Source organism: Canis lupus, chromosome 13 (genome assembly GCF_048164855.1).
Source record: "Canis lupus baileyi chromosome 13, mCanLup2.hap1, whole genome shotgun sequence".
NCBI classification, from domain to species: Eukaryota; Metazoa; Chordata; class Mammalia; order Carnivora; family Canidae; genus Canis; species Canis lupus.
This window is the reverse complement of record NC_132850.1, coordinates 60,840,455-60,867,813: the sequence shown is the minus strand read 5'-3', so window position 1 is coordinate 60,867,813 and position 27,359 is coordinate 60,840,455. Positions and strand designations below refer to the sequence as shown.

General features: G+C 36.5%; 2 long non-coding RNA genes across 5 annotated transcripts in view; one reads left to right on the top strand and one right to left on the bottom strand.

Moving 5' to 3' along the window:
• On the top strand, nucleotides 1–27,359 carry LOC140603169 (uncharacterized). 2 transcript variants are annotated; one of them, XR_012006226.1, is made up of 7 exons: nucleotides 1–679; nucleotides 1,218–1,321; nucleotides 2,671–2,827; nucleotides 3,224–3,388; nucleotides 5,704–5,806; nucleotides 24,845–24,994; nucleotides 26,649–27,359. It is a non-coding gene; the product is annotated as an uncharacterized lncRNA (long non-coding RNA). The 2 variants fall into 2 exon arrangements; XR_012006227.1 differs by lacking the exon at nucleotides 1–679 and having other exon boundaries at nucleotides 1,305–1,437.
• LOC140603168 (uncharacterized) overlaps nucleotides 1,492–27,359 on the bottom strand; it is a 33,128-nt gene continuing 7,260 nt past the window's right edge. Inside the window, exons 2-5 of one of the 3 annotated variants that reach the window (XR_012006225.1) lie at nucleotides 14,362–14,890; nucleotides 8,864–8,944; nucleotides 7,427–7,561; nucleotides 1,492–3,678 (exon numbers count right to left, since the gene is read on the bottom strand). This is a non-coding gene — a long non-coding RNA (uncharacterized lncRNA). Of the gene's footprint in view, nucleotides 3,679–5,667; nucleotides 7,562–8,863; nucleotides 8,945–14,361; nucleotides 14,891–27,359 lie in introns of those variants that run through there. The other 2 variants (XR_012006223.1, XR_012006224.1) reach the window with 2 other exon arrangements.

Genomic DNA, 27,359 nt, shown 5'->3' with positions numbered 1-27,359 from the left:
TATATCTCCTTAGAAATAAAGTTTTGGCTTCTCAGAGGTTTTGATTACTCCCTTAAGGAAAAACAAAAAACAAAAAACAAGACTCTCATCCCAATTCTTCAGCACAGAGAATGGCATAATTGCCTACAGCTACATAAATCAGAAAAGCCAGAACCATGGAGACACCCTGTATCTTTGTATTTATTTGACTTATTTAAGATTTATATAGTATTTATCATGTGCCGGGCACTCCTCAAATTAACTCACTTCATAGTCATAACAGCAGGTTAACCAAAAACCCAAGCATGGAGACATTAAATATAAACCATTCAAGGTTGCCAAACTAGTAAATGACAAGGTTGGAATTTGAACCCGTGTCCTCTGCCTCCAGAGTCTGTGTATATAAACATGACATCATGTTGTCTCTCTCTGTGATTAGGTTTTATTACTTCCTCCTCCCAGGTACTTCTTAAATACTTTCTCCTTCACCCTGTCATCATGCTGATTGAAGCCACTGTTGGGGAGGAAGAATTTCCTCTGCCCTTCAAGGTCCTTCCAGCTGGATTTAGAGAATCAAACTGACATGAGACAGATTAACAGGAGAAAATCCAATTTAATAGCATACGTATGGAGAATCCACACAGGCATGGAAATTCCAGACAGCCAGGCAGCATGAAGCTTGTATGAGCTAAGGAGAGGGGTAGGTGTCTGAAGATATAAAGGGGAGAAAGACTATTAGCACAAAGGTGAAGGGAGATGTTTAGAAAACAGAGCTCGTCTTATTATGCTGGTGAGTTTCTTAGATAAAAGGGAGTCTCTGTGAATAGCTCTCTTCCTGGTAGAATGGGCAGTTGAGGTGGTTTTTCTGAATCTGCTGGGTGTGGATTGCTTTTAACTCAAAATAACCTTCATGCCAAAATGGCCCCCCTTGGGGTGGCCTTCTCTTAGCCCCCACACAACATTCATGCTCCACATGATCTTTAGATAACTTCTCTTTTTTACCCAGTTCATTACATATGAACTAGATTGCATGATTTCCTAAAAACATAAACCTGATCATTTTAGTCCTTAGCATAGAAATGTTCAATGGCTTTCCACTAATATTTAAAAAAAAAGAAATCAACTTTCTTTGCACTGTCTACTTTGCAGCTTCCCTCCTCTTGCCTCCCTGTCACTCTGTATTCCAGATACATTAGGCTTCTAATTCTTCAAATGTCTCATACTCTCTCCCATTTCAGAGCCTGTCCATTGACCACTGCCGTAGGCCAGGGTTTCTCAACTATGACACCACCAACATCTTGGACTGGATCGTTCTCTATTGTGGAAGGCTTTTCTGCGTGATGTAAGATGTGCAGCAGCATTTCTGGCCTCTACTCAATAGATGCCAGTAGCAACCTCCAGTTTTAATAACCAGAAATGTCTTCAGACACTGCCAAATGCCTCATGAAGCAAGAGGTGGTATGAAAATCACTCCTATTGAGGATCGTTGCCTTTGACTTACATGTCCCAGCCCCCTCTTTTGATTTATTCTTATTTACTCTGCAGAACTTAAGATCACTTCCTCAGAAAAGCCTTCTCTGATTTCAGCCCGGATGTTGCAGCCTGGGTTCCCTGGGAAAAAGACACTGGGACTGCAATTAGTTTGCAAGCAGTTTATTATAACGCACTCTTGAGATAAACATGTGTGGAAAGAAACAGGATTGGGCAGAAGGAGACATTGGGCCTCAATGTTATTTCAGGGAAGGCCCCACTTGACCCTGCTGAAGCTGGGATGATCCCTCTGAGTTGTCCTATGGAGTGAGGGAACAGGGCCTTTTTACCTCCAGGATACGAGGCATGGCCTGCAGGCTGTGCTGGAAAGGGGCATGACCTTGGGTTTGGCAATTGTCTTTAGCAGAGGCAATTTGCTGGGAAGGTGGAGAGCTGGGGACGATGTCACAGCAGCAATTGCAACAACCCAGGGAAATAAGCCCTTGATATCTGAAGAGGGATTTGGGCAGCATACCAAAGCACTCACTGCAGTCCACCCCTTGCACCACTCATATCCACTTATTTATGGAAATTCTAGTGGCCTTTTTCCCAAAGTAAATTCCTAAGAGGAAGGTCACTGAATAAGCCATAGTCCCTACTGCTCCAGAACAATATTTATGGTCTCCCTTCCTTTCAATTTAGTAAAGATCCCCTCACCCTAAGCTCTCACCTGTTTATCTCAGTAGCAAATCTCCTGTTGTAACAGAGATTCTCATCCCCGAGGGGTTTTTACCCCTCCTGGGCAGTGGCTGCTGCTTTCTCCATCAAAACTGAGCAAAAGACTAACAAGAGGGGTGTGAGTCAGTGACCTTAATGCCAACCATATTCCTCCCTGTCTCGTTGTGGAGTCAGATCAAGAAGCCTATGGGCAACTCAGAGGAGGCCACGTTCCCAGCACTGGGTGGAGTCTTTGTAGACTTGCCATACAAGTGTTTTCCCATTCAGGGAATGTGAATTCCGTGAATGCTAGTGCGATTAAGATCCTTTCAGCAGCAACTAATAGAATACTTATTTAAAAGAGGCTAAAGCAATGAATGTATGCATTATCCTAATGGACAAGGAGTGTAGGGGTTAGAAAACCATCGAGTTGGTTACTTTGGTGGCTTCATGATGTCATAAAGAACTGAGGCTTTCCATATTTCTCTTGGTTTTCATCCTTAGATTTGAACCCTCATGGCTGCAAGATGGCTGCCAAGGCTCCAGGCGTTATCTCCCACACATCACAACTGGGCAGGAGGGTTGGTTCTCCTCGTATACCTCTTTATGTCTTCACCATCTAGACAAGATTGGGTTACATACCGATGCCACAGCTGTCAGGGTACTTGGTGATCTTAGTCTCTGATATGGGGGTGGGGGGGGCTGTGACGGCAGGGGGAGTGAGGGCAGGCCGAGTGGGAAACCAACAGATGCTGCCACAGTATGCAGTGCACCTGCTACATGGTAGGAGTTTCATAAATTTGTATGAAATGCCTTACATATGTTTTCTTCTCTCTCAATCGGTTTCTAATTCTCTTTGTTTTTCTTTCTTTTTTGCTTCCCTCACTCTTCCTCATTTTATTCCTGTTTATTTTTCTGCCCATAAAACTATCTTTTTAGCATAATCAAAGTTCTAGTCATTTGTATTTTTAAAAAATTGAAGGTTATATATTTCTCCATAAGAAAAAGAAGACAAACTAAATTTTATTAAGTGACATTGATTATTTCCGTTTCATAGCTTTCAGATCCATGAAGCTCCTGTCTCTCGGTAGATGCATAAACAGCGTGACTATGAGGAGAAAATGAAAGAACAGAGGCACATACACTTGGTATTCGCAAGGATGGATTCCAGGGTTCAGAATGAATGGGCTGTGATCCCAGCCATTCCACTGTGTGACTTTAGGCAAGTTCCTCAAACTGCCTATCCCTCAACTCACTCATCTATAAAATGGGAAAAAGAAAAGTACATACCTCATAGAATCTTTGTGAAAATTAAATGAGAAAACGTACGTAACCTTCAAAAAACTGTCAGCAGGGCAGCCCGGGGGGCTCAGTGGTTGAGCATCTGCCTTCAGCCCAGGAGGTGATCCTGGAGACCCGGGATCGAGTCCCACGTCGGGCTCCCTGCATGGAGCCTGCTTCTCCCTCTGTCCGTGTCTCTGCCTCTGTCTCTCATGAATAAATAAATAAAATCTAAAAAAACAAAAAAACAAAAAAAAACAAAACTGTCAGCAAGGAGTCCTTTGTCTCAAAGATTCCAGGTAGGAATCTACAGGAAGAACAAAGCATCTGGGTTCAAATTCAGACTCTCCAAACTGAGACTCAGGGCTTCTGTGCCAAAGTAGTTTCCAATTGATTTAAATCATGCCTTCTTACTTACCTGGTGTGGCCACATTTCATCGAAGAATTTATCTTTTATCCTTATCCTTTATTCTTGCCTACCTTCCCTCCCCCCGTGAATGTTCTTTTAAATTCTATGAGGAGGAGTCCCAAATCTGTAAGTTTAAGTCTCAACTCCAGTGTGATGTCTGTATTCACATTGCCAGCCTCCTGCTGGAAGTCTCCATGGAGCATCCCATCAAAACCTCAAAACACCACTGATTTACTGTATGGATTTGGACATATAATAACAAGTAGGTGATCTCTGGGATTTTCAGTGTCTTAAGTTAAAAAAAAAAAAAAAAGGAGGAGTGCCAGGGTGGCTCTGTCAGTTAACCAATGGACTCTTGGTGTTGGCTCACGTCATGATCTCAGGGTCCATGCTTAGTGTGGAGTCTGCTTGAGATTTTCCCTCCTTCTCCCTCTGCCCCTTACCCCACTTGCATGCATGTAAGTCTATCTCAGATAAATAAATGAAAGAAAGAAAGAAAGAAAGAAAGAAAGAAAGAAAGAAAGAAAGAAGAAAAGAAAGAAATCAGGTTGGGCAAGGTAGGGGTGTGGGTGAAGGAAATCACTGCTAAGACTCCATACGAACAGTTTCTTATTCCATGTCCAAAACAAAAATTATCATCTTCTCCTATAAACTGCTTCTATTCCTGTCTTCCCTATTTCAGATTTATAACATTGGTCTTGTGAGAATGGTTTTAAAAATTGAACACAATTCTGTCGCTGTCATGTTCAAAGGGCTGTGGTTGTTTATTACCTGATGAATCCCGTCCCACTTTAATCTGGCCTTGACCTGAAGAAAACAATTCTGCTTTAGTCCAATTTTGACCTGTCCTTTCAGTCCAGGCCCTTGTGTTCTACTTACTGCACTTCAATTTCTGGCAGTTCATTAACATTATTTTATTACCCCCCAAATTTACTTCCTCTAATTAGACTTGGGAAATCCTACACATGCTTCAAATTCTGGTTTCATTGACCTTTCCAGTGCCCATCACAGACGATTATGTCTTCTTCTGTTTCTTCTAGGGGCCTCCCGTAGAGCTCTTTATTATCACATAATATCTGGTTAACGTTAGAGCCATTCACAAGTTTTTTTTTCTCCACTAGTTTGTAAATTCCTTAAGGCAGCAGCTGTATTTTGTTCACGTAATCTAGAATTCACACTGTCTAAAAAATGTTTACTACTAGCTTATATAGTAAAAATGTAAATGCCGTGGAATAGAATAATGTTTAAAATGCTTACAATGTTCAAATTTGCATGCAATTTTAACATGCATCGAATGTGCTTGGGTCAGTGAGATGTTTCAAACTCCTATAAGGTTTACATTAGGTGTTTTCCCTTTCAAAGATTTTATTTTTGCATATATTTCTGTTCAATTAAAATGTTGTCGCTTTTGAAATTTACAACAGGAAAATAATACCACCAGCTTTCACTTAACAGATAATAGACTTGTAAGACATTTTGAGTTCTTTGAATTAAAATCTGTAGAAATGCTAAATATTGTTATCTCAAATCATTAGCATTTTGTCTGGAAATCTCTCCCTCTAGGCACATATGGGATTTTTATTTTTATGCATAAATTTGCATAACTGCACTATCTTTTACAGACTATAGTCTGTAGACATTAACTTGACAAATATGATCAAATCATCAGTTTCAGTCTGATTCAGTGAATTTAAAACTTCTTAATGGAGGTATTTCCATCTGTACTCAGCCTTCAATAGTCTCTCTCCCTTTCTTGTCCAAAGAGACCCTTAATCAGTAGTAACTGTAGATTAACGTAACAAACACATTCATTTTCAAAACTAATTTATTTCCATGGTTTTATTCAGTATTTTCAGATAACTCCATGACAGCATAAAATATTCAGGAACAAGTTTCTTCAAAAAAGTGATCACCAACTGTACACAGGAGAGATTGGGCACGGACAAGTGAGTAAGTGTGCTGTGGCATTTCATAGCTTATTTGTTTTCTTTAATCTTTGTATATCCTAAATGTCCCAGTTTTATCAGCCTACATGGAAAATGTCTTTACACCTACGTTACACTCCAATCCCGAAACTCTGTTAAATAACAAAAATTAAACTGAACAAGTTTTAAGGATTTAATTGGCTTTGTTAAATGAATCAAGAAATATTGTATCTAGCAAATAGGGCGCTACAGAGAGGGAAAGGTTTTCAAAGGCAGGACAAGGAAGTCATAAACAGAAAAAGAAAAAAAAGGATTGTTTTGGGTGAAGTCACCCTCCTTTGGGGACAAAAGGGCCTTATTAGGTGAACTAAGTCTTCTTCCTTTGGGGGATGGAGAAGGCCATGTGACACATTACCTTATTGGTTCTGACCAAAAAATTCCTGATGGACTGGTTAAGACTGCATTTCTAGGGGAGATTGGAATTAGATTAGATATGAAGCCCGTTTGGTGGTTTCACCTAGCATAAGTGACTCCACTTAGTGCCTATGGTTTGTGTGTTGTTGATTTTTAACAATTATCATCTCTTGACCACAAAGTCTCCCATCCCCACCTTCACCCAAGTATTTATGGGTACTGCTTGCTGGTTCTTGTCATAACTTAGTGGACTGGGCTTCTTGCCCCAGGCACAGACATATCCACAGACACTTTACGAGTAATGTCTCCTCTCTGAGGAGCTGGAATTCTCTTGTTACATTTGTCAAGAGAGAAAAATTCTATCTACTATCTTATATTTTGTGGGGTCCCTTAGCACGTTTGAATAAAGCCCAGGGTCTTGCCATCAAGGGAAATAGCTCTTTCAAGTACCACACAGTCCCCTCCTATGCAAAGCATGCAGATGCCTTTAGAACTGGTATTTGTCTCCAAGCCATACTCTGAACTATCACTTTAGTTCAACTCTGGAGCCATGTTTAAAGTGTGGATGATTACGCTAGATAATATTCTCTCTTAGAGCAAATCCAGTATCAGAAACTCCATAATCTCCCATATACAACGACTGCTACAAGGGCCTATATTAAAATTGTGTTTGTCTAAATGCCAGTAGCAGGCAAAGTCCACGTCTTTGCTCTACCCAGGCCAATCTTAAAAATATCTATTTATCAATGATGCAAATAGATATCTAATAACTCCCCTAAATAGAAGTACTTCACTCCCAGATCTAACCCATTACTTTTGGCTTTTTATGATGAGAAATTTTATAGTTGTAACTCGTATTAGAAGAGTGATTGTTGATGTAAAAAAAGAAAACATTCTCGTGTAAAATGCTTCTTAAATTGAACCTTCCAGCATAGATTTCCCAAATGAGAGCCAAACTGCCCAGTTTCATATCCTTTCTCATGAGCTTACTGCTGAATGGCCCTGGGCAAGTGTGTTATTTAGTTATCTCTTGCTGTGTAACAAATAACCACAAGATTAGCAGCTTGAACCAACACATAGATATACTCTCACAATTTCCATGGCTAAGAACTCTGGGCATGCTTTAACGGGTTCTCTGCTTCAGGGTGTTTCACAAGGCTGAAACTCAAGGCATCAGCCAGGGCTGCCTCACTTGACACTAGATGAGGAAACGATGTACTTCAAAGCTCACTTCATTGTTAGTAGGATTCTCTTCCTCATAGGTTATTAGACTGAAGACATCAGCTTCTTGCTGGCTATTAGCTGCAAGCCACTCTCAGTGCCTTGGCACATGGTCCTCTCCATATGGCAGCTTACTTCATCAAAGCTAGTGCAAGAATCAATAGAGGGAGACTGATAGCAAAATAACAGTTATAATCTTATGTAACCAAATACAGAAGTTATATCTCAACACTTTTTCCATATTCTGTTGGTAAGAAGCAAGTCACATTTCCTACCCACTTGTAGCAGGAGGTGGGGATGACAGGAAGCCATCTAAGAGTCTGTCTACCAAAATAAGTCACTTAACTTATTTGCGTAGTTCCCCCCCAATATATAAAGTGGGGGGACTAATGAAGATAATAATAGGATCTACCACATAGATTTGTGAAGATTAAATCAGCTGATCAACTAATATATGTTTAAATAATATAACTGTGTCTGTTACATAGTATATACTCAATAAAAATTAATTATTTATATTCTTACTCATGTATCATAAACTTAAATCACCCCAAATTTTGGCCATACTCACAGGCTCTTTTCTTTGATCATGCAATTACCTTCATCATGTTTGCCTCTTTCCTCAAATCTAATTTAGAAACATCTTATTATCCATCAAGGCCTGCTCAAATAACACTTTTTCCAAGATTTATTTCTAAGTTCCCATAGCTGTAAATCTGTTTCTTCTCCACTATACTTCATTTGCAGAAATGGTTGTTTTCTGCCTCATATTTATAACCACGCATGTCTCTACCCACAAAACAGTAAATTATTTGATGTTAGGGATTCTGTTGTTGATGATTGTATCCCTATGATGGGCAGACATTCAATAAAGATTCATTGTGTTGAACCAAGAATTAGACTTTGGTTTAAAATTTTGTCATTGATCAGATCAAACAAAGAAAGTGTTAGAAGGAATCAGTATAAATTGAATAAGATATAAGGAATTAGCCTGTTGTCATAGGAAAAGATAAAATTTACTAACCCGTAAAAGATAAAATAAAACTAACCTGTCAGGATTGACACTTTATTCCAAATCATATCTACTTGCTAAATTATTGTACTTGCAAAGTCCTTATGGGATATTGAGTAACTCAAACTCCTTTTCAAATAAGAAGACTTGAACTCTCATTCTTCTCATGAAAGAAACTGTTATGTTCCATCAAAAGCTTATAAAGCTTATAACAAGGGAAATTTGGACCAAAATTTCAAACTATGAGACACACAGAGTTAGCCCTTCCTGGTCATATCTCTGTGTACTTACCCCAACTGTCTAGAAGCATCATTTAACCTCTTTCATTACTTCCTACATATCTAACCACTCCTAAAGTAGTCACATGTTATCTTCCATGACTTTGCCATAATACCTCCAGATTCAGTGTCAAGCAGAAGCATTCAATTGACAAACCTCAGGTCTGTGGTCTCCTTACACTTCAGTAAGATTGTAACTTCCATGTTGAGGATTTTTCTTAAATAAGAAAGAGGTTGGCTGCCAGGTGGACAAAAATGACCAAATATTCATTTTACTCTATTAGTTTTGAATATAATATTTTTCTACAAGGTCACATATTCTTTATCACCATGATAATACTCCTCTTGAAGTTTAAAGATTAAAATTTTAATCTAGTCCATTAAGTAGATGTATAATAAAAGAATAAATTAGTAATAAAAATTTTCCACAAAGAAAAGCCCAGGAACAGATGGCTTCACATGTGAATTCTACCAAACATTTATTTAAAAAAAAAAAAAAAGATTGTATCTATTTATTTGAGATAGTGAGCAAGAGAGAGAGAGAGAGAGAGCATGAGTAGGGGGAGAGGGAGGGACAAGCAAACTCCCCACTGACCAGGGAGCCCAATGTGGGCTCGACACCAGGACCTTAGGATCATGACCTGAGCTGAAGGCAGATGCTTAACTAACTGAGCCATCCAGGCACCCCTCTACCAAATATTCAAAGAGGAATCAACACCAACTCTTTCAAAACTTAAAAAAAAAAGAAAGGAAGAAAGAGGAGGGATAACTTTAAATCTCATTCTGTGAATCCAGAATTATCTTGCTATCAAAGCTAGAAAAATACATTGTAAGAAAAGGAACATATACACCAATATCCCTTATGAACATAGATGTAAACACACTTAACAAAATATGGTAAATCAAGTCCAGAAACATATAAAAAGAAGTAACACCATGATTAAGTGGAATTTATGCCAGAAATGCAAGTTTTGTTAATATGCAAAAATCAGTCAATGTAATACATCATAGTAATAAAATACAGAACAAACACCATATGATTACCTCAAGAGATACAAAAAAAGGCACTTTACAAAATCCAACTACCTTTCATAATAAACAAGGAGTAGAAAGGAATACCCTCAACATTATAAAGAGCATCTATGAAAAACTCAAAGCTAAAAAAAAAAAAAAAAAAGAAAAACTCAAAGCTAAAATCATACTCTATAGTGAAAGACTGAATTCATCCATCTTAAGTTTGAAAAAAAAGACAAGGATCTCTGCTCTCACTTCTATTCAAGATTGTACTGGAGGTCAGTTAGGCAAGAAAAAGTAATAAAACCCAACTGGATTGGAAAATAAAAAGTTAAAGTGTATTTGAAGATGATATTACCTTTCATAGAAAGATTTGAAGATGATATTACCTTTCATAGAAAATCCTAAGGTATCCACTAAAAAGTGATTATATCTGATAAATGAGTTCAGCAAGTTTGGATATGAAATCAATGTAGAAAAATCAAATGGATTTCTATATACTGGCAATGGGCAACCCAAAAATGAAATTAAGAAAATAATTCCATTTATAATAGAAATAAAATATTTCAAAAAAATTAACAAAAGATATACAAACTGTGAACACTGTAAACTATAAAACATTATTGAAATAGATTAAAAGTAGGAAAGATACACAAATGGAAAGATATCTCATGATCATGGAACTTAGTACTGTGAAGATGGCAATACTTCCTAAGCTGATAAACAGATTTAACACAATCTCTATCAAAATCCTTGCTATACTTTTGCAGAATTGAAAAACTGATCCTAAAATACACATGGAAACCAATCAAGGGACTCAGAATAACCAACAAATTTTTTGAAAAGGAAACAAAGGTGGAAGACTCATGATTCCAGGTTTCAATGCTTAATACAAAACAACAGTAAACATGACAGTGTGTTACTGGCATCAGGCTAGACTCAGATTAATAAAACAGAAGTGAGCATCTTGAAATAAACCCTTAAGGTTATTGTCAATTTTTTACAAAACTGTCAAGATAATTCAATGGAGAAAGAAGAGTCTTTTCAATAAATTATGCTGGGATAACTGGATACACATGCAAAATAAAGAAGTTAGACCCTTACCTTGTAGCATATATAAAAATCAACTCAAAATGGATTATAAATCTGAATATAAGAGCTCAGGCAATGAAACTCTTAGAAGAAAACAAAGAAGTAAATTTTTGTAAGCTTGGATGAGACAATGGCTTCTGAGATATAATACCAAAATAACAAAAGAAAACATAGACAAATTGGACTTTAGCAAGTTCAAAAACTTTTTTAAAGGGTACCAGCAAGAAAGTGAAAAGACATTCATGGTATTGGAAAAAATATTTGCAAATTATGTATCTGATAAGGAATTCATGTCTGAAATATATAAAGTACACTTACAACTCAAAAATAAAAAGACAAATAATTGAAAAGTTATGTCTGCACAAAAACTTGCACATAGATGTTTATAGAAGCTTTATTCATAATTGTCAGAATTTGGAAACAACTGAGATATCCTTCAGTAGGTGTATGGATAAACTGTGGTACATGCAGATAATGGAATATAACCCAATGCTCAAGAGAAAGAAACAATCAAGCCATGAAAAGATATGGGAAAACATGAAGTGCGTATTGCTCAGTGAAGGAAGCCAATCTGAAAGGCTGTATACTGTATGATCCCAACGATATGACACTCTGGAAAAGGCGAAACTATGGTGACAGGGAAAAGATAAGTGGTTTTCAGGGGCTTGGGGGAGGATAGCTGAATAGGTAGGTAGAACACAGAGGGATTTTAAGGCAGTGAAAATAATGGACAGATGTCATTACACATTTATCCAAATGCAAAGAAAGTACAACACCAAGAGTGAACCCTGTTGTACACTATGGACTTGGGATGATTAGGACGTGTCAATGTAGGTTCATCAACTTTAACAAAGGTACTGTCTGGTGGGAGATGTTGAGAATGTGGGAAGCGATGTACCTGTGGGAGGCAGAGGGTATGTGAAAGATCCCTGTACTTTCCCTTCAATTTTGCTGTGAACCTAAAACTGCTCTTGTCAAAAAAAAGCCAATTTAAAAAAAGACCAATCAATGAAAAATAGAAAAGGAATTGAACAGGCATTTTTACGAAAGCGAGATATCCAAATGTTTAATAAGCACACAAAAATATGCTTACCGCTATTAGCCATTAGGGAAAAGAAATCAAAACCACTATGAGATACCATTCCAATCCCTAGCTTGGTTGAAAAAAAAAAAATAACAAGTGTTGTCAAGGATGTGGAAAATGGAAATATAAAAGGGGCACCTCGTGGCACAGTTGGGTAAGTGTCTGACTCTTGGTTTTGCCTAAAGTTGTGATCTCAGATCGTGAGATCAAGCCCCTCATCAGGCTCTGTACTCAGTGTGGAGTCTACCTAAGTGTCTTGCTCCTTCTCCCTCTGCCTCTTTCCCCCTGTGCATTCTCTTTCTCTAAAACAATAAATAAATATTTTTTAAAAAGAAATGTAAAAGGAGGGCCACTTTGAAAAAAAAAAAAAGTTCCTCAAAATCTTAAGCATAGAGTTACCATAAGATCTGAGAAGATCCCTTCTAGGTATATGCCAAAAAAATGGAAACATTTGCCCACATAAAAACCTACACAAAATGTTCATATTGTTATTCACAATCCACATGGTAGAAACAATGCCAATGTTTGTCAGCTGAAGAAAGGATAAACAAAATATGGTATATTCAAAATATGGCCTATTATGTGTGAATAAGGGATCATTTAGCGATAAGAAGAAATTGAGTATGATATAATATATGGTACAATAAAGCTGTTATTTAAGACTATTCAATTGTAGGATGTAGGATAGACCTAGAGAGAAAGGGAAATTATATATCTATGCTAAAATTTCTTTTTTTGCTCAATACTGTATGCTTTTTAACTGTTAAGTTGCCATGTTTATCCACTGAAGATTATTCCAACTCCTGTTTGACCAAGTAATTTAAAAATAATTAGTTTAATTCATTCTTTTAATTCTGTGGTTTCAAAACTAGTCATGCCTGTCAAGCTTGTCAAACCATCACCAAATACATGTGTAAGCAGATTGAAATATATTTATTGACTTTAGCAAAAAGTGCAACAGATTCCTATTAATTACTGGAACCACATTTCTGTTAAGCTTAGAAATATATTAACCAAATTATGTAAAGTAGAATACAACCATTCTAAATTTCAGAATAAACCATTTGCTTTGCCAAGAGCAAGAGAAAAATGACAGCCGTAGCAAAACAATAGAAATCGTTTTACCCCCACCTCAAGTTCAGCTACATTCTTCCTTTAAAAATAACTAGTCTTTTTTTAAAAATGCAAAGAATGAGCTCCTAGATGTTTCTAAACTAGAAAAATAGTCACGGACAATTTGTTTCAAATATCATGAGGCTCTGCTAGCCTATCCAGTAATGATCCATTTATTTGTTAGCCACCTGGGAACTGTGGGTGGTGTGGGTTGTCCAACTATCTTTTGATTATGTCCTTGGAAAGGAGTAGCAGGTGCCATGCCAATGTTCCTTTGGTATTCTCTTAATGCCAAATAGATCATGTTTTAAATCCCTGTCGGTCTCATCCCTTCATACAGATGAATTCAACCCATAGTCATTAAATACAACTGTGACACATAGAGTTACTGCCGTGTTCACAAAACCATGACCAGAACAGAAAAATGTGCATCAGAAGGCAGCGAGCTTTAGTCTTCCTTGTTCTCTTCTAAACTGCACATCATATCTATAGAACTGAACCACGAGCAGCAAAGTGGTCGTACTCCTCCTCTCCCAGGGTTCTAGTAAGAATTCCCCAAATGAATCAGATTGATGAACTATTTCAGCTGTAAAAACATAACGTAGGACGCACAGCATAGTCTCATAAAATTTATTTTTTAAGGAAACTTGCCTGGTTAGTCACAAGTCTCCATATCTCACATTGATTAACTTAATTTGCTGCTTTTTAAATGTCATATATCTACCCAGAGAACTTTGAATTGAGTTTAGCCTTAAGAAGCGAAACTAGACGGAGTAACGAAATCAGTTACCCTATCAGGATCTTACAAAATGTCTTTGATATCCTTTAAACTTTATTCATGCAATCATAGAATAAAAATGACAGTGTTTATATCGAACTATATACATCATTTAATTCTGGGTGAGAAGAAAGCAAATGAATAAGGGAAAACATCTTATTTTTCTACTTGTTCTAGGTATATCAAAAAATGAAACGCAAATTTATTTTCAGATTTTGTAGTAGACTAACTTCTAAGCAAAGCTTAGGAGAACCTGATACTTTAAAGATAATAGTTCGATCTCTCACTGATTAAATCAAGAATCATTTGTCAAGTTGCCTGTACGTCAGATACTATTATTCATAGATAACTTTGGATATTAACTGTACGGCCCATTTAATAGTATTGAGAAAATTAACATTAGAGTGTTCCTTTGTGGCAGGCACTGCCTACCACTATTCTTATTTTATGGATAATGAAACTGAAACCTAGAGAGGCTGAGATAGTTGCCCAAGGCCACGCAGCTAGAAATGCAGCCTGGCTCTGAAGATCTCCTGCCTCACCACTAGGTCATTCTGGCCATTGTGTCTCTCACCTAAACCTGCTGCTGCCTTCTCTCCACTTGCCCCTCCCTCTTCAGCGAGGGCAATGTGCAGCACTTTGGCTTTACAATTGTCTCCCATTTCTTCATAGTTTTGGACTTGTCCTTTCTATTTTTCTTCTCAACCGTGTTGTTGGCTGAAGCATCCCTATTTTTACATCATGTTGATATCAGATACATCTCAGAACCCTAATCCTGGATGATGCCTTCATTATCTGATCTTGATTTTTTTTTTCATTTTTTCATGAGACTTGTGAGGCTCCAAAATGCTAATAAGCTTATGCATTTGGCAGATGTGTCTGAGTCATCAGTGATTGGACTAGTTGGAACAACTAGCTAAAGATACTCATCTTGGTATTTGTTCATCCCGACAGTTTGTGGCCTTGGCGTAGAGAGCGACTCATATGTCAGGCAGGAGTAATTTCAGTCAGTATTCTTTAGTGATGTCTCCAGAAAACCATCGAATTTCCCAAGGGCTGTGATCATATTAGTCACACTTGTCAGATTAAGTCGTATTTCTTTTCTAAAACAAAAAGCAAGAGATACTGTAAACCCCAAGGCATATATCCTTCAACAGCAACAAAAGATGTTCATATACTCGGTGGAAACTCAATTCTATCGAAAGTAACCAATGCTTTATACTGTGAAACTTTATACTGTGAAACTTAATCAAAGGAAGCAAATGTGCTCTTCATTGAAATGTGGAAAAGTAACATGTAATAGCTATTAAAGAATCTATTAAGAATCATCATAATTTAAAATCATTTTTTAAATCATAAGATTACTTAAAAATACTACTGTGAATTTACAAATAGTTAATATTTTTATATCCTTCCTTGTTTTTTATCCTTTTTTTCAGAAATGAATTGTATATGTTTTAAAAATATTCTTTAACCTATGCTGAGATATTATTAATTAACAGTATTAATGTTCTACATTTTTGTAGCAGGAGATAAAGAGCCTGCACATCTGTTTGTTATCTTAACCCCACAATAACTCAGGGGAGCAAGAGAACTCTGGGGGACTCGTGGATGTGCATGACCCATACAAGGTCAGTCTGCTAGGAGGCAGCAGAGCCAGGTGCAGAACATACTTCCCCAGCCCCTTAAATTGGGCACTTTCTATCCATTGGTTTGTCCCTAAATGCATGAGGGAAGAAAGAAGCCGTAGGTAACCCTTGTAATTTCTTTGCTGTTGATTCAGTGGCTCAAAGACTCGAGTATATGAGAATTACCACAATTCTCAATACTTTGTTTAAAAGTCAGTTTTAGGGCCAAAGACTCTGAATTTGTATCTGTGATTCAATTGCTAGTTCAAAAGCCAAAAGTTAAAAAAAATGACTGTGTTCTAATTCAGCCATAACTTTTTATTTTCAGTAGGCAAAATTTTTTTTTAAGTTTATTTATTTAGTTAGTTGGTTGGGGGCAGGGGCAGAGGGAAAGGGAGATAGAGAATCCCAAGCAGACTCCCTGATGAGTGCAGAGCCCCACCTAGGGGCTCCATCTCCTCACCCTGAGATCATGACATGAGCAGAAATGGAGTCAGACGTTTAATCCACTGAGCCACCCAGGCACTCCTTCTGTAGGCAAATCATAGGGGTCATTAGATCAGGAATCTGATGGGCAAACGTTGGAGTCTGAGCAGTAAATTCAAGGGCAGCTGCGGAACTCGAGTGGGGAGAGTCATTTCATCGCGAAGACTGCCTTTTGGATGTAAGGGTCTCTCTATCAACAATGTTTTCTGTTCTTACCACAACTGGTTTTTCTTTTTCTTTTTTTTTAACTTAAGAAAATTTGGGCTGCAGATTTGGAAGCCAGTTTCCTCATAACATTTTTAATCCCTACAAAAGCCCCAACATTTGGAAGAAATGTCGGTTACGTGTCATTTTTGACACTTCTAATCTTTGTCCCTGAAGGAAATTGGCAATGAAAAGAATGAAACAAATTTCCAAAATCCAATAATCGAACTAAGTTTAACTTCTGTCCTAGAAACAGGCAAGCCGTTTTCAGAATTCTTTTCGAGCCATTCATTTTCTTAATATTTGTTTCAAATTTTCCTCTATTAGAAGATATTTTTTCTAGCTATATAATTAATGATTTTGAGATATTTTCTGGGTTCACCTCTAAAAGTGGTCATCTTTGAAATTTAGGTATTAAGTTTATACCTTACTGTGATTGCATCAGAAGCAGATTTAGAGTTTTATTAGATGTTGTTATTACTCCTTTTAAGGTTTGCTATTTAGTTAAATTATAAAACTTGAAATTGAGAATGTGATTTTAAACTGTCATTTCTGTGCACACAAAACACTTTTGTTACTGACCTGTCACTTTACTGAAATCTGCTATAATTGACTGACTTACCATTTTTCAGAAATTATCAGGCTGCTTTTAACACAACTATAAGCTCCTCAAGTTAAGAGTCTCTGATGTATGGATGAGATCTCCCTCCTCAGCATGTTGAATACATAGAGATTGTTAGTAAATATCCATGTCATTATTTTCTGTTCTAAGATTTTTGAAGACACACAGAGCAGCAATCAGATTCTGAATCTTCCACTTACTCATTTTCTCACTTTAGACAAATTAGTCAACCTCTCGTTTTCTTCATCTGTCAAGCAGGAGTAAAAAAAGCACTGCCTTCCTAGAGCTAGCTTGAGAATTAAATGTAAAGCATTTTACATGGGGCCCAAACCATACTAAGTGCTCAGTTGAAGTTCGCTATTTTGGGTGACCACATGCACATTATAATGGCAAACTATTGGGCAAAACCCAAATGTGCACGTAGAGGAGATTGAGTGAAAATAAATTATATGTATGTGGAGTATTACATATAATGCAACATTATACCATCACGAAAAAGGATTAAGAAAGTACGTTCGGTACTGATAGGGAACTCATTACAAGAAATGCTTTGCCACTACAGAAAACAGTATGGAGGATGCTCAAAAAACTAAAAATAGAACTACCATGTGATCCATGAATTCCACTTCTGGGTGTATATCCAAAGGTAACAAAAACACTAACTTGGAAAGATAACTGCGCCCCTATGTTCATAGCAGCTCTATTTACAATAGCCGAGACACGGACACCACTAAGGACCCATCGACGGATGAACAGAGAAAGAAGTTGTGCGAGATACATGATGGAATATTTGGCCACACGGAATGAGAAAATCCTACTATTTGCAACAACATGGATAGAACTTGAAGGCATTCTATTAGTGAAACAAATCAGACAGTAAAAGACAAATACCATATGATTTCATTTATACAGGGATTCTAAAAAAAAAAAACAAAAAACCCTAAGAACTAAAGTCATAGAAAAAAAGGGATTAAACTTGTGGTTATCAGAGGTGGGAGGGGGAAGTAGAGAAAAGTGGTCAGAAAGTTGAAACTTCCAATTATAAGATAGGTCAATATTAGGAATGTGATGAAGCGCAGGAGGGCTATAGCTAACACTACTATAGGATACATGGTAAGAGAGTATATTTGAAAAGTTCTCATCACAGGAGAAAATTTTTTTCCTTTCTTCTTTTCTTCTTTTTTTTCTTTTTATTGTATCTACAGGAGGAGATGGACGCTAGCTAGTTGAGCCTATTGTAGTGATCATTTCACAATTTACAGAAATCAAGTTTAAGGGGCCCATCAAGCTGTAGGGCCCCTTAAACTTACACAGTGACATCTGTCAACTATTTCTCAGTAAAGGTGGAAAAACATATTGTTATTTAAAAACGAAACAAAATGTAGTGCAGAATGGGTATATATGCCACCATGTGAAAAAAAGAAAGGTGGTGGTGTGGGTATTATATATATCTCAGTGTGCTGGAGAGATCACAGAGATGAAGCAGCTGCAAACTCTCATCTTAAGGGGTTTATTGTCTGTAAGTGTTAAAAACAGCTTGATCGTTTCTGAGTAACAGAGGAAAAGTATACACACGTATATAATTTGTACATATTTGCTTTGCCTATACATAAAATATTTCTGCAAAGGTACAAAAGGAAATGATGCCGTATATTGCTCAGGGGAAGGAAAACTGGGGTCTCGGAGACAAAACTAGGAGGGTGATTTTTCCCTGTCTTCACTTCTGTATTGTTTGAATTTTGAATCAACAGCATATAGTATTTATTCAAAATGCTAATGCGTGTAATTAAAATTGTTTGGAATGCCAAACTGAGGAGAGCATTTGAACCAAGACTGTAATGAAAAGTAATAATGATCCCTAAAGAAATTATTCTATCATTCATTTAAAAAAAAAAAAAAGCCATTCAGTGATTGCAGACAATGGTCTCTTAGGAAACGGTTAAAACTTTTAACATATTTCTATGGCAAATGTAATAGGCAAAGCCAAAAAGTCTTCCTTTTATTTTTATTGGTTTTATTTTTTCCTCTTGGTCCCACAGTAGAAATAGTCTGCATATTTTCATGTAATGAGTACCTCTGGTAATGGCATATATCTCACCTTTATTGTACAATCCTTAAATAATTTATTATATTTAAATGAACACTTCAATCTTTAGTGAAAGCTGACAAAGGCTGTCCATGCATAAGAATTTTTTTCCTGGAGCATCTACATTCCATCCACACCATACAATTATAAATGACCTGATTTTTATAGTATCTATGAAAAAGGAATACGTTATTATAGAGTCCAGTGTCAGAGTCCACTCAGAAATCACCATTTTATGTTCTCTCTGAAACGGACTGTGCACCTACAAGTGGTTGTTTGAAGATCATCTCAGGCCTATATTAATGATTTTTGAAAGATAAGTCAGCTTTTGTTCTTATTTAAGAATAGTAAACATTTAAAAAAAAAGAATAGTAAACATTATTAGCCACATGGCAAGAACAATTGGTATAAGCGACCATGACTTTCTACATGAGGCTTGTTCGAGAACCGCAAATGACATCTTTCTGTTTCATCTAGAAGAAAAATCCCGGTGAAACAATACTGCATCTTTCTTGTGACCAAGATTCATCTCATAATACAATCCTTAAATGCTGGGCCTGAGAAGTGATGTTGCTTGTCAAAGCAAAGAGAAAAAATAGGCTCAATATAATTAATGAAATTAATTTCATTAATTATAGTTGTCTCTGTGGGGAGAGGTAAACCACCTTCCATACACACTAAAGACTTCATACTTCTCTTTATAACGGAACATGCTAAATTAATTATATGGCAAAAACACTTGTTCCTAGAAGCAGTTTAATCAATTCCGTTTTGATTTAATTCTAAAAGCATTACAGGATAGGGAAAGATTTTTAAACAAGATTCAAGTACACTCCAAAGGGCAAGTACTTTATATTTGACTCTATCAAATTAACAAATTTCTGTATTAAACAGGATGCCCAAACCAAAATTGAGATATAAAAACATGTTAATTCATATAAAGCTCTTAGAACTTGTGTAGCACATTATAAGGGCTCAATTTATATTCATAGGATCAGTATTTTTTTGCAGTGGAATCAGAAATACAAACTCAGAGGAAGGCTAAATCATGTTTTTCTTCAGTAATATTTAACCAAGCTATACCTGCAGAAAAGTGCACAAATCCCAAGTGTACAGCTTAATGAATTTCCACAAGGTGAGCACACCTGCCCAGATCAAGAAATAGAGGGATGTCGGATTCCAGAAGGCCCTTCCTACCCCCACCCAACTGTTGCTGCTCCTCACTCCCCAGAGGTCACCCCTATCTTTATGTGTAATACCATGGTTCAGTTTTGCCTCATTTTGAACTCTATATGAATTGAACCATACAGTATATATTTACCTTAGTTTTGTATTCCATGTGAAAATTTACCACACACTTAGTGGCTTAAAATAGCACAAATTTAGTATCTCACAGTTTTCATGGGTTAAGAGTCCCATGTCCTGCGGCTGGATTCCCTGTTCAGGGTCTCACCTGACTGAAATCTGTCTGGATTCATAGGTTCTGAAGCTGACCTACATCAAGAATAAAGAAGTGCTCTGAGAGCCCATAGAGCCTTTCCAAAAATAACAGCATTGATTTTAGGTCAAATCTATTATAGAGTACGGTGCTATGTTTAAGACCGATATTAGACCTGCCTTTTTACGGGCCATAAAATGTATATTTATATATGTATAGGAAAAATTCTGAAAGACTTAGAAGTTGACCAAAAATGTGTTCCTCTAGCTTACCCTTTCAGGCTTTCTCACTCTTTCATTGTCTTTGCACTATTTTTGCAATCCTACAAGTGGTAAGTGAGACCAACGCAAAGATTCTTCCCCACGGAAGTACACATTTGTTGTGTTCGGTGTGGAACTGATTATTACTTGTGGACAGACCCATTGCACATCTATTTGGAAACCTATTTCTGCATTCCTTACTTGCCTGTGTATGTGTGGTTCTGTAATTTTTTAAAAGTTTTTATTTAAATTCCAGTTAGCATACGGTATAATATTAATTTCAGGTGTACAAGATAGTGATTCGACATTTCCTTACATCACCTAATGCTCATCACACCATATACCCTCCTTAATCCCCATCACCTGTTCCCCCCATCCCTCACTCCCCTCCCCTCTGGTAACCCTAAATTTGTTCTCTATGGTTAAGAGTCTTTCTTGGCTTGCCTTCCTCTCTCTTTTTTTCCCCTTTGCTTATGTGTTTTTTTTTCTTAAATTCCACATATATGTATGGCTCTTTAAATTTTCTTTTGAAATTGGTTTTAAGATCTTAATGATTTCATCATCAGTTTAGTTAAATATCTCTGACATACATTCAATTTACATTTATATGAGTCGTTATTTTACCTCTAAAAAATCTATCCTTAAACATGACTTAATAATACTTTGATTACTGTGTATTATATATATATGATTTGTAAAATATGTATTTAATACATATTTAATTATAAGATATTTATAAAATACTGATCCAGCTTCTATTAATAGAAGCCAGAACAAATTTACACTGTGTGGATTCAAAGATTTATAACTATTCCAATTTCAAGATACATTTAAAAAATTTATTTTGAGGGCAGCCCGGGTGGCTCAGCAGTTGAGCCCCTGCCTTCAGCCCAGGGCGTGATCCTGGAGTCCCGGGATTGAGTCCCACATCGGGCTCCCTGCATGGAGCCTGCTTCTCCCTCTGCCTGGGTCTCTCTCTGCCTCTCTCTGTGTCTCTCATGAATAAATGAATAAAATCTTTAAAAAAAATTATTTTGAGTTCTTCATCAGGAATGAAACAGACCTTTATGCTACTATTCCAATGGACCACAGAGTGCATTTTACAGGCTCCATCTATAATTTGGTAACAATGTACATTTAATAACATTATTAAATCATTTTAGTAGTTTTCCATGGCTCTTTTGATAAAACTCCATATCCCTAACTGGCCCCATGTTTCCTCTTCTGGATGTTTTCCACATTCCAGAAATACTGGCATTTTCTTCAGTCCCTCAAACTATGCATATATCCTGAACTCCAAATCTTCACCCATGCTATTAGTTTTTCCCAGAAAGCGTTTCTCCACAACCTACAATACTCCCTTTTATTTATTCCAGTCTTCCTTCCTTTCCCTTTCCTTTCCTCTCTTTCAGTTCCTCCCATCCTTCCCAACACCCCCAGAGCTTTACTCATTCCTCTTCAACCTTTAAAAATCAACTCAAGTTTCTCTCCCTCAAGTTTTCTTAATTCCACACCCAAAACAAATCAGTTCAATTTGTTGCATACTCTCAGCACCAGATTTTCCTCCTTCTTAGCACTTCACCCACTTTTTAATTATGTATTCAACTTTTTGGATAATCTAATTAACTTTTAAATGAAGGTCCAGGTCTGTTTGGCTCAGCTGTGTATCTGCAATTTCTAGTAAAAAAACTGACGTGTTATATATACTCAATAAATACTTAACCTACATTGGCATCTCACTACTTTTCTTTGCCATGAGTTTGAACATGTGAAATTGTCACTTTACAACTATTTCTACATATTAATAACGATAATTTCTAAAGTTTCCATCAAATGACAAGATCTATCTAGACACAGTTATTTCAGATAAGGTGCGAATGAATTTTGGAAGTGATTTCTCCTTGTGAGCATTGTTCAGCACTGATTAAAAATTATCCAGATCCTGGATTCAAATTCTGTACCTTACTATGTAGTATTGTATGACTTAAGAAAAAGTTCAAAAATCTTTCTGTGCCTTATCTTTGTCATTTATAAAGTGGGAAATATGTAAGTGTTTTCTTATAAGGTAGTTGTGAGGATTAAATAAATTAATATATTGAAAGTAGTGAATATATTTAACTGGTATTAGTCCAGAGTAATGCTAGCTATTTTCTGAAAAATACTTTTTTGGTCTGATCACATAAGAAATTCAAGTTTTTAAAAAAGAGAAAAATCCCTATCATCTAAAAGCTAGTAAATATTCAGATTCATTAGGGTTGTCAGTGATAGCTGTAAGGGGCTGGTCAGTCAATGCGGATCCTTTCTTTTGGAGGAAACAAACATCAATATTGCAATAAGCACTGATAACTGGTTATTTCAGTAACAACATTTTCCCACATGACAGAAGGAGAAGGGAAATAAGTGATCATTCTGTCATAATTTAACAATCTGATTAGTAAAGTATAAACACAGGACCCCTCTTACAACCATACTCTATGGAATCTAGATGGTCTTGGATTAGTTTGGTTTCCTTATGATATGCTCTAAACACATTTGTTTTTTGTTGTTGTTATTTGTTTTTTAAAAGATTTTATTTATTTATTCATGAGAGACACAGAGAGAGGCAGAAGGAGAGGCAGGCTCCTTGCAAGGAGCCAATGTGGGACTGGATCCCGGCACCTTGAGATCCCAGGATCCCTCCCTGAGCCTGAAGGCAGACACTCAACCTCTGAGCCGCTTACGCATCCCCTCTAAACACATTTGAATGGTGGTCATGAGGAACCCAAGAAAAAGCCCCTCAAGCTGAAAGTGTTAACCTAAAATGTTCTCCAGATCACTAACAATGCTAGTGTCAGTTATGTCATCACAAATAAAGCATCTACAATTAAGTTTGGAAAATGCTGTTTCTCCTCTTGATGTTTCCCAATAAACATTAATACATTAAAGCTCTAAGAAGTTTTTTAGCAGAGAAACATACTTGACTGGAAGCCATGGATGTCCAAATTTACTACTACAATAACTTTCTTGTTAAACATTTTAACACTTTTAAAAAACTAGTGTCCTTTAAACACATTTAGGAAGCCCTGATTTTAGGTAGTCTCAAACTACATATATTAGAAAGTAAATTCCACTGAGGAAATTTGAAGATTTGATTGGCTTTACTAATGATTCATGAATCAAGATCAAGTGATCTTAGCAGATAGACAGGAGCTCTGAGGAGCTGAACAAAATGGAAGGGTTTTATAGGCAAAAGAGGATAGATAAAGGAGGTTTCTAAAAATGAATGGATTATTTCAGGCGAAGTCACTTTCCTTTGGAGTGGTTGGGGTCAATCAAGCTGATTACCTTATTAATGTTGACAAGGTAATTCCAGCTTCAGTGATTAAAGGTCACATTCTTGAGAGAGGCTGAAATGCAATTAAGTTAGGTATGAAGTCTTGGTTTGTTGATGTGGGGTTTGGTACAACTGACTCCATTTGGCCCCATAGTTTCTTTATTAACATACATAGTTAGAAAAATTCATAACATAGTTATCTAAGGAGAATTTATGGAATGGATTGTAAAATATGATATTTTTTGCTAGCTACACAAACATACAACTGTACTCCTTTATATTCCAGGTTATGGCAAATAACTTCAAAGTAAAATTCCAAACTTCAAATTCAAAAAATAGCAAAAATTACATAAAATTTTATTTAAACTCAACATTTTGGGTTAGGGCTAACATTTAGAGCAACTTTAAACTAGTGAAAATAGTATATCCCGTGACAAGTGTATGCAAATAGGAAAACAGAAGTAACTTCTATAGTGAAAAAAAAAAAAATCAGGGTAAGAAAACTCTCCTTACATAATTCTCAATTCTAGTTCTGAATAATGATATGCATTCACTCACTTTCATAGTTTGGAAGATTTATCTAAAAACAAAGCTTCAAAGATTGTGTGTATTTCACCATTGGCTATATTGTCATGGGTTACTCTATACATTTATTAAGAATTTGATGTACCTTTTTCTAATTTCTTTACACTGAAACATAATAGAAAAATTTTAAAACTTTGACAGTGATTGAAGCTGGATAACGTTACTTTTTTTTTTTAATAAAAAAAGTAAAAAAAAGAAATGAGGAGACCCTTTAAGAGAAAAATACTTGCCAACCTTGAAACAACATTTGTTTTCATGCAGATATCATGGACTATTTAAGTGTGAGAGGTCTACTAATGACATGTGGCAAAGACCACTATTATCTATTAAATATTTCTGTTCAAGACATTAATTGTCCATGAAACATTCTTGCTCTCATTCTATAATGTGAATTGCTTTGGTAAATAGCTACCCAGTCAAGGATTTTTTTCCTAGCTTCTGTTCATCTAGGTGAGGCCATGTCATTAATTCTGAACAGAAGAATGTGAGATAGGATGCCATACGTCACTTCCAGGCCAAGGAGCCAGTGTCTTTCTTTCTGTGGACTGCCATGTGACCATCAGGCAACTCTTCATCTTGTAAATTGTATGTAATTATTTGTGACACAGACATTCATGTTGCTTTCTAGGGTTTCCTATCTAAAAGTCTTTGTTGATCATTATGTCTGTTAAAAGATAGCTTTCAGGAAAAGGTAAAACCATGATGCTCATAAAAATGAGAATTTGCTAAAGATTTTATTCTACTCATTGAATGAGAGAACCAGTCTCTCAGATATTATAACCAGATCAAAGGAAAAGTAAAAAAAAAAAAAAAAAACACACAGGTGTATATGAAGTAAAATAAATGCTGAAGTACATTGTAGAGGCAGGACTATTTTTACAGGGAGAAGAGAGATGCTGAAATAGACAATTAAATCTCTACAGACAAGACAGAAGAGGCATGTTTATTATTTACTACAATTTAAGAATTATCAAATAGCTTAAAGACAATGAAAATCTAGAATCAGATAATCTGGGAGGATATTTTATATATAGGCAGCATGTAGTCTCCAGTGAAACACAAATTGTTGCCTACATGTGGAAAGAGATGAATCTGAAGCCAACCTAATGTTTAATGCTTTTATGTAACCCATGTAAGGACAGCTTACACTGATACTTTTTTAAAAATTAAACTTTGTCTTTATTTTAAATGTATTGTCTTATTAGATGTGTCATTAAAGTGACACGTATATTACTATAATTTTTTTCAGTATTTTGATAACTGTGTTTGTATATTGTTTATTTTCTTTTTGATATTCAGTATTTTCCTTTATGTATTTAAAAACATCTTTCTGAGAAGCTAATAGGATTCCATAGATTGCCAAAGGCAACCATGGCAAGAAAAAGGCTAAGAATCTCTGCTCTAGTAGAAATAATTAGGATGGCATGTTAGTAATGTGAGTTGTTATTTGCTGTGTTAGGTATGGCATTAAAAGAAAGGTATTAGCTCAGATGAGAATGGTCCAATTAACAAGGAAAGTTGAAAGTGAACAATCTAGAGATTAGGACCCTTTAGGGTTGGGAGAAAATGACTGCAACAGACACTGGTCTTGTGATTTTAAAAAGCTTGAGCAATGGGGGTCCATTAAAAATATAAATTTGCCATACAAAAAAATTCAGATTGCCTCAATGTAATCACTATCGAGTTAAAAGAGAGAAGCTTTGGGGAGAAAAAATAAAGCTGGCCTAAGAACCAATGTCTAAGAAAGAACATTTTTTTTTTATTGTGATGGCTCATGGAACTTGAGACAAATAGATCAGAAGCTTACAAATTTTTGAAAATGTATTGCTAAAGAAACCATCAGTCTACCCTTGACTCATTGAGCTTTCAAACAACTACCAGGCTCTCCCAAGCTTGCATTAATATGGAGGGGCTTGCAAAAGTAGTATACCACCATGAAGGGCACATATCCCCAAGTCCACTTCAGATGAGGGCATCAAGATAATGAACAAGATAGAAAAATCTCAGAAGATAATTCTGGACGGTGGTTGCAGGGACCATGGAGAACAATGAACAAATGAGTTCCTTCCAGAAACAGAATCAAAGTCTAAATAAGAAACTTCTCCTCTTACCTGGGTAAAGGAACTCACAGTGCTGGGCTTCGGGTTTTCTCAGTTCTAAGGACAAGTAACTGTTATGTCTGCAATGCTTACTGTGATACCGTGATATAATAAATTTACATTTTGGTCTTCATCCCCAGGTCCTGGCCGGAGCTCCTAAAACCTTTGTAATTTCCTGAATGGTGAGGGATAACAGGAACATCTTACACAGAGCTCCTCAATCCTATTAAATTTCATGAGTGATAGGATCGTCTTTTGTTCTAATGAGATGACTCAATAGTCTTCTGGATGAGGGGCTGATTAGCAGAAAGATCAGATTTGATTAGAAGCTTATGGGCAGCCTGGGTGGCTCAGCAGTTTAGCGCTTGCCTTTGGCCCAGGGCATGATCCTGGAGTCCCGGGATGGAGTCCCACGTCGGGCTCCCTGCATGGAACCTGCTTCTCCCTCTGCCTGTGTCTCTGCCTCTTTCTCTCTGGATCTCTCATGAATAAATAAATAAAATATTAAAAAAAAAAAAAGCTTATAACTTTCAGCTCCATCTCCCATACTCCAGGAGGGGTGGAGGAGCTAGGGATTAAGTTAATAATCGATCATGCCTATGTGGTGAAGCCTCCTCCATAACAATTTCTAAAGTACAGGGTTTGGTGGGATTCTAGGTTGGTGAACACATTGCTGAGCTAGGCGATGGGTGTAGCCTCAACTCCAAGGATAGCAGATCCTGAACTTCTGGGCCTCACCCTCTCTGTGTCTTCATCTGTATCATTTACCATATCCTTTATTACATAATAAACTGGTAAATATAAGTAAGTACTTGCCTGAATTCTGTGAGCCATCCTAGTGAATTATTGAA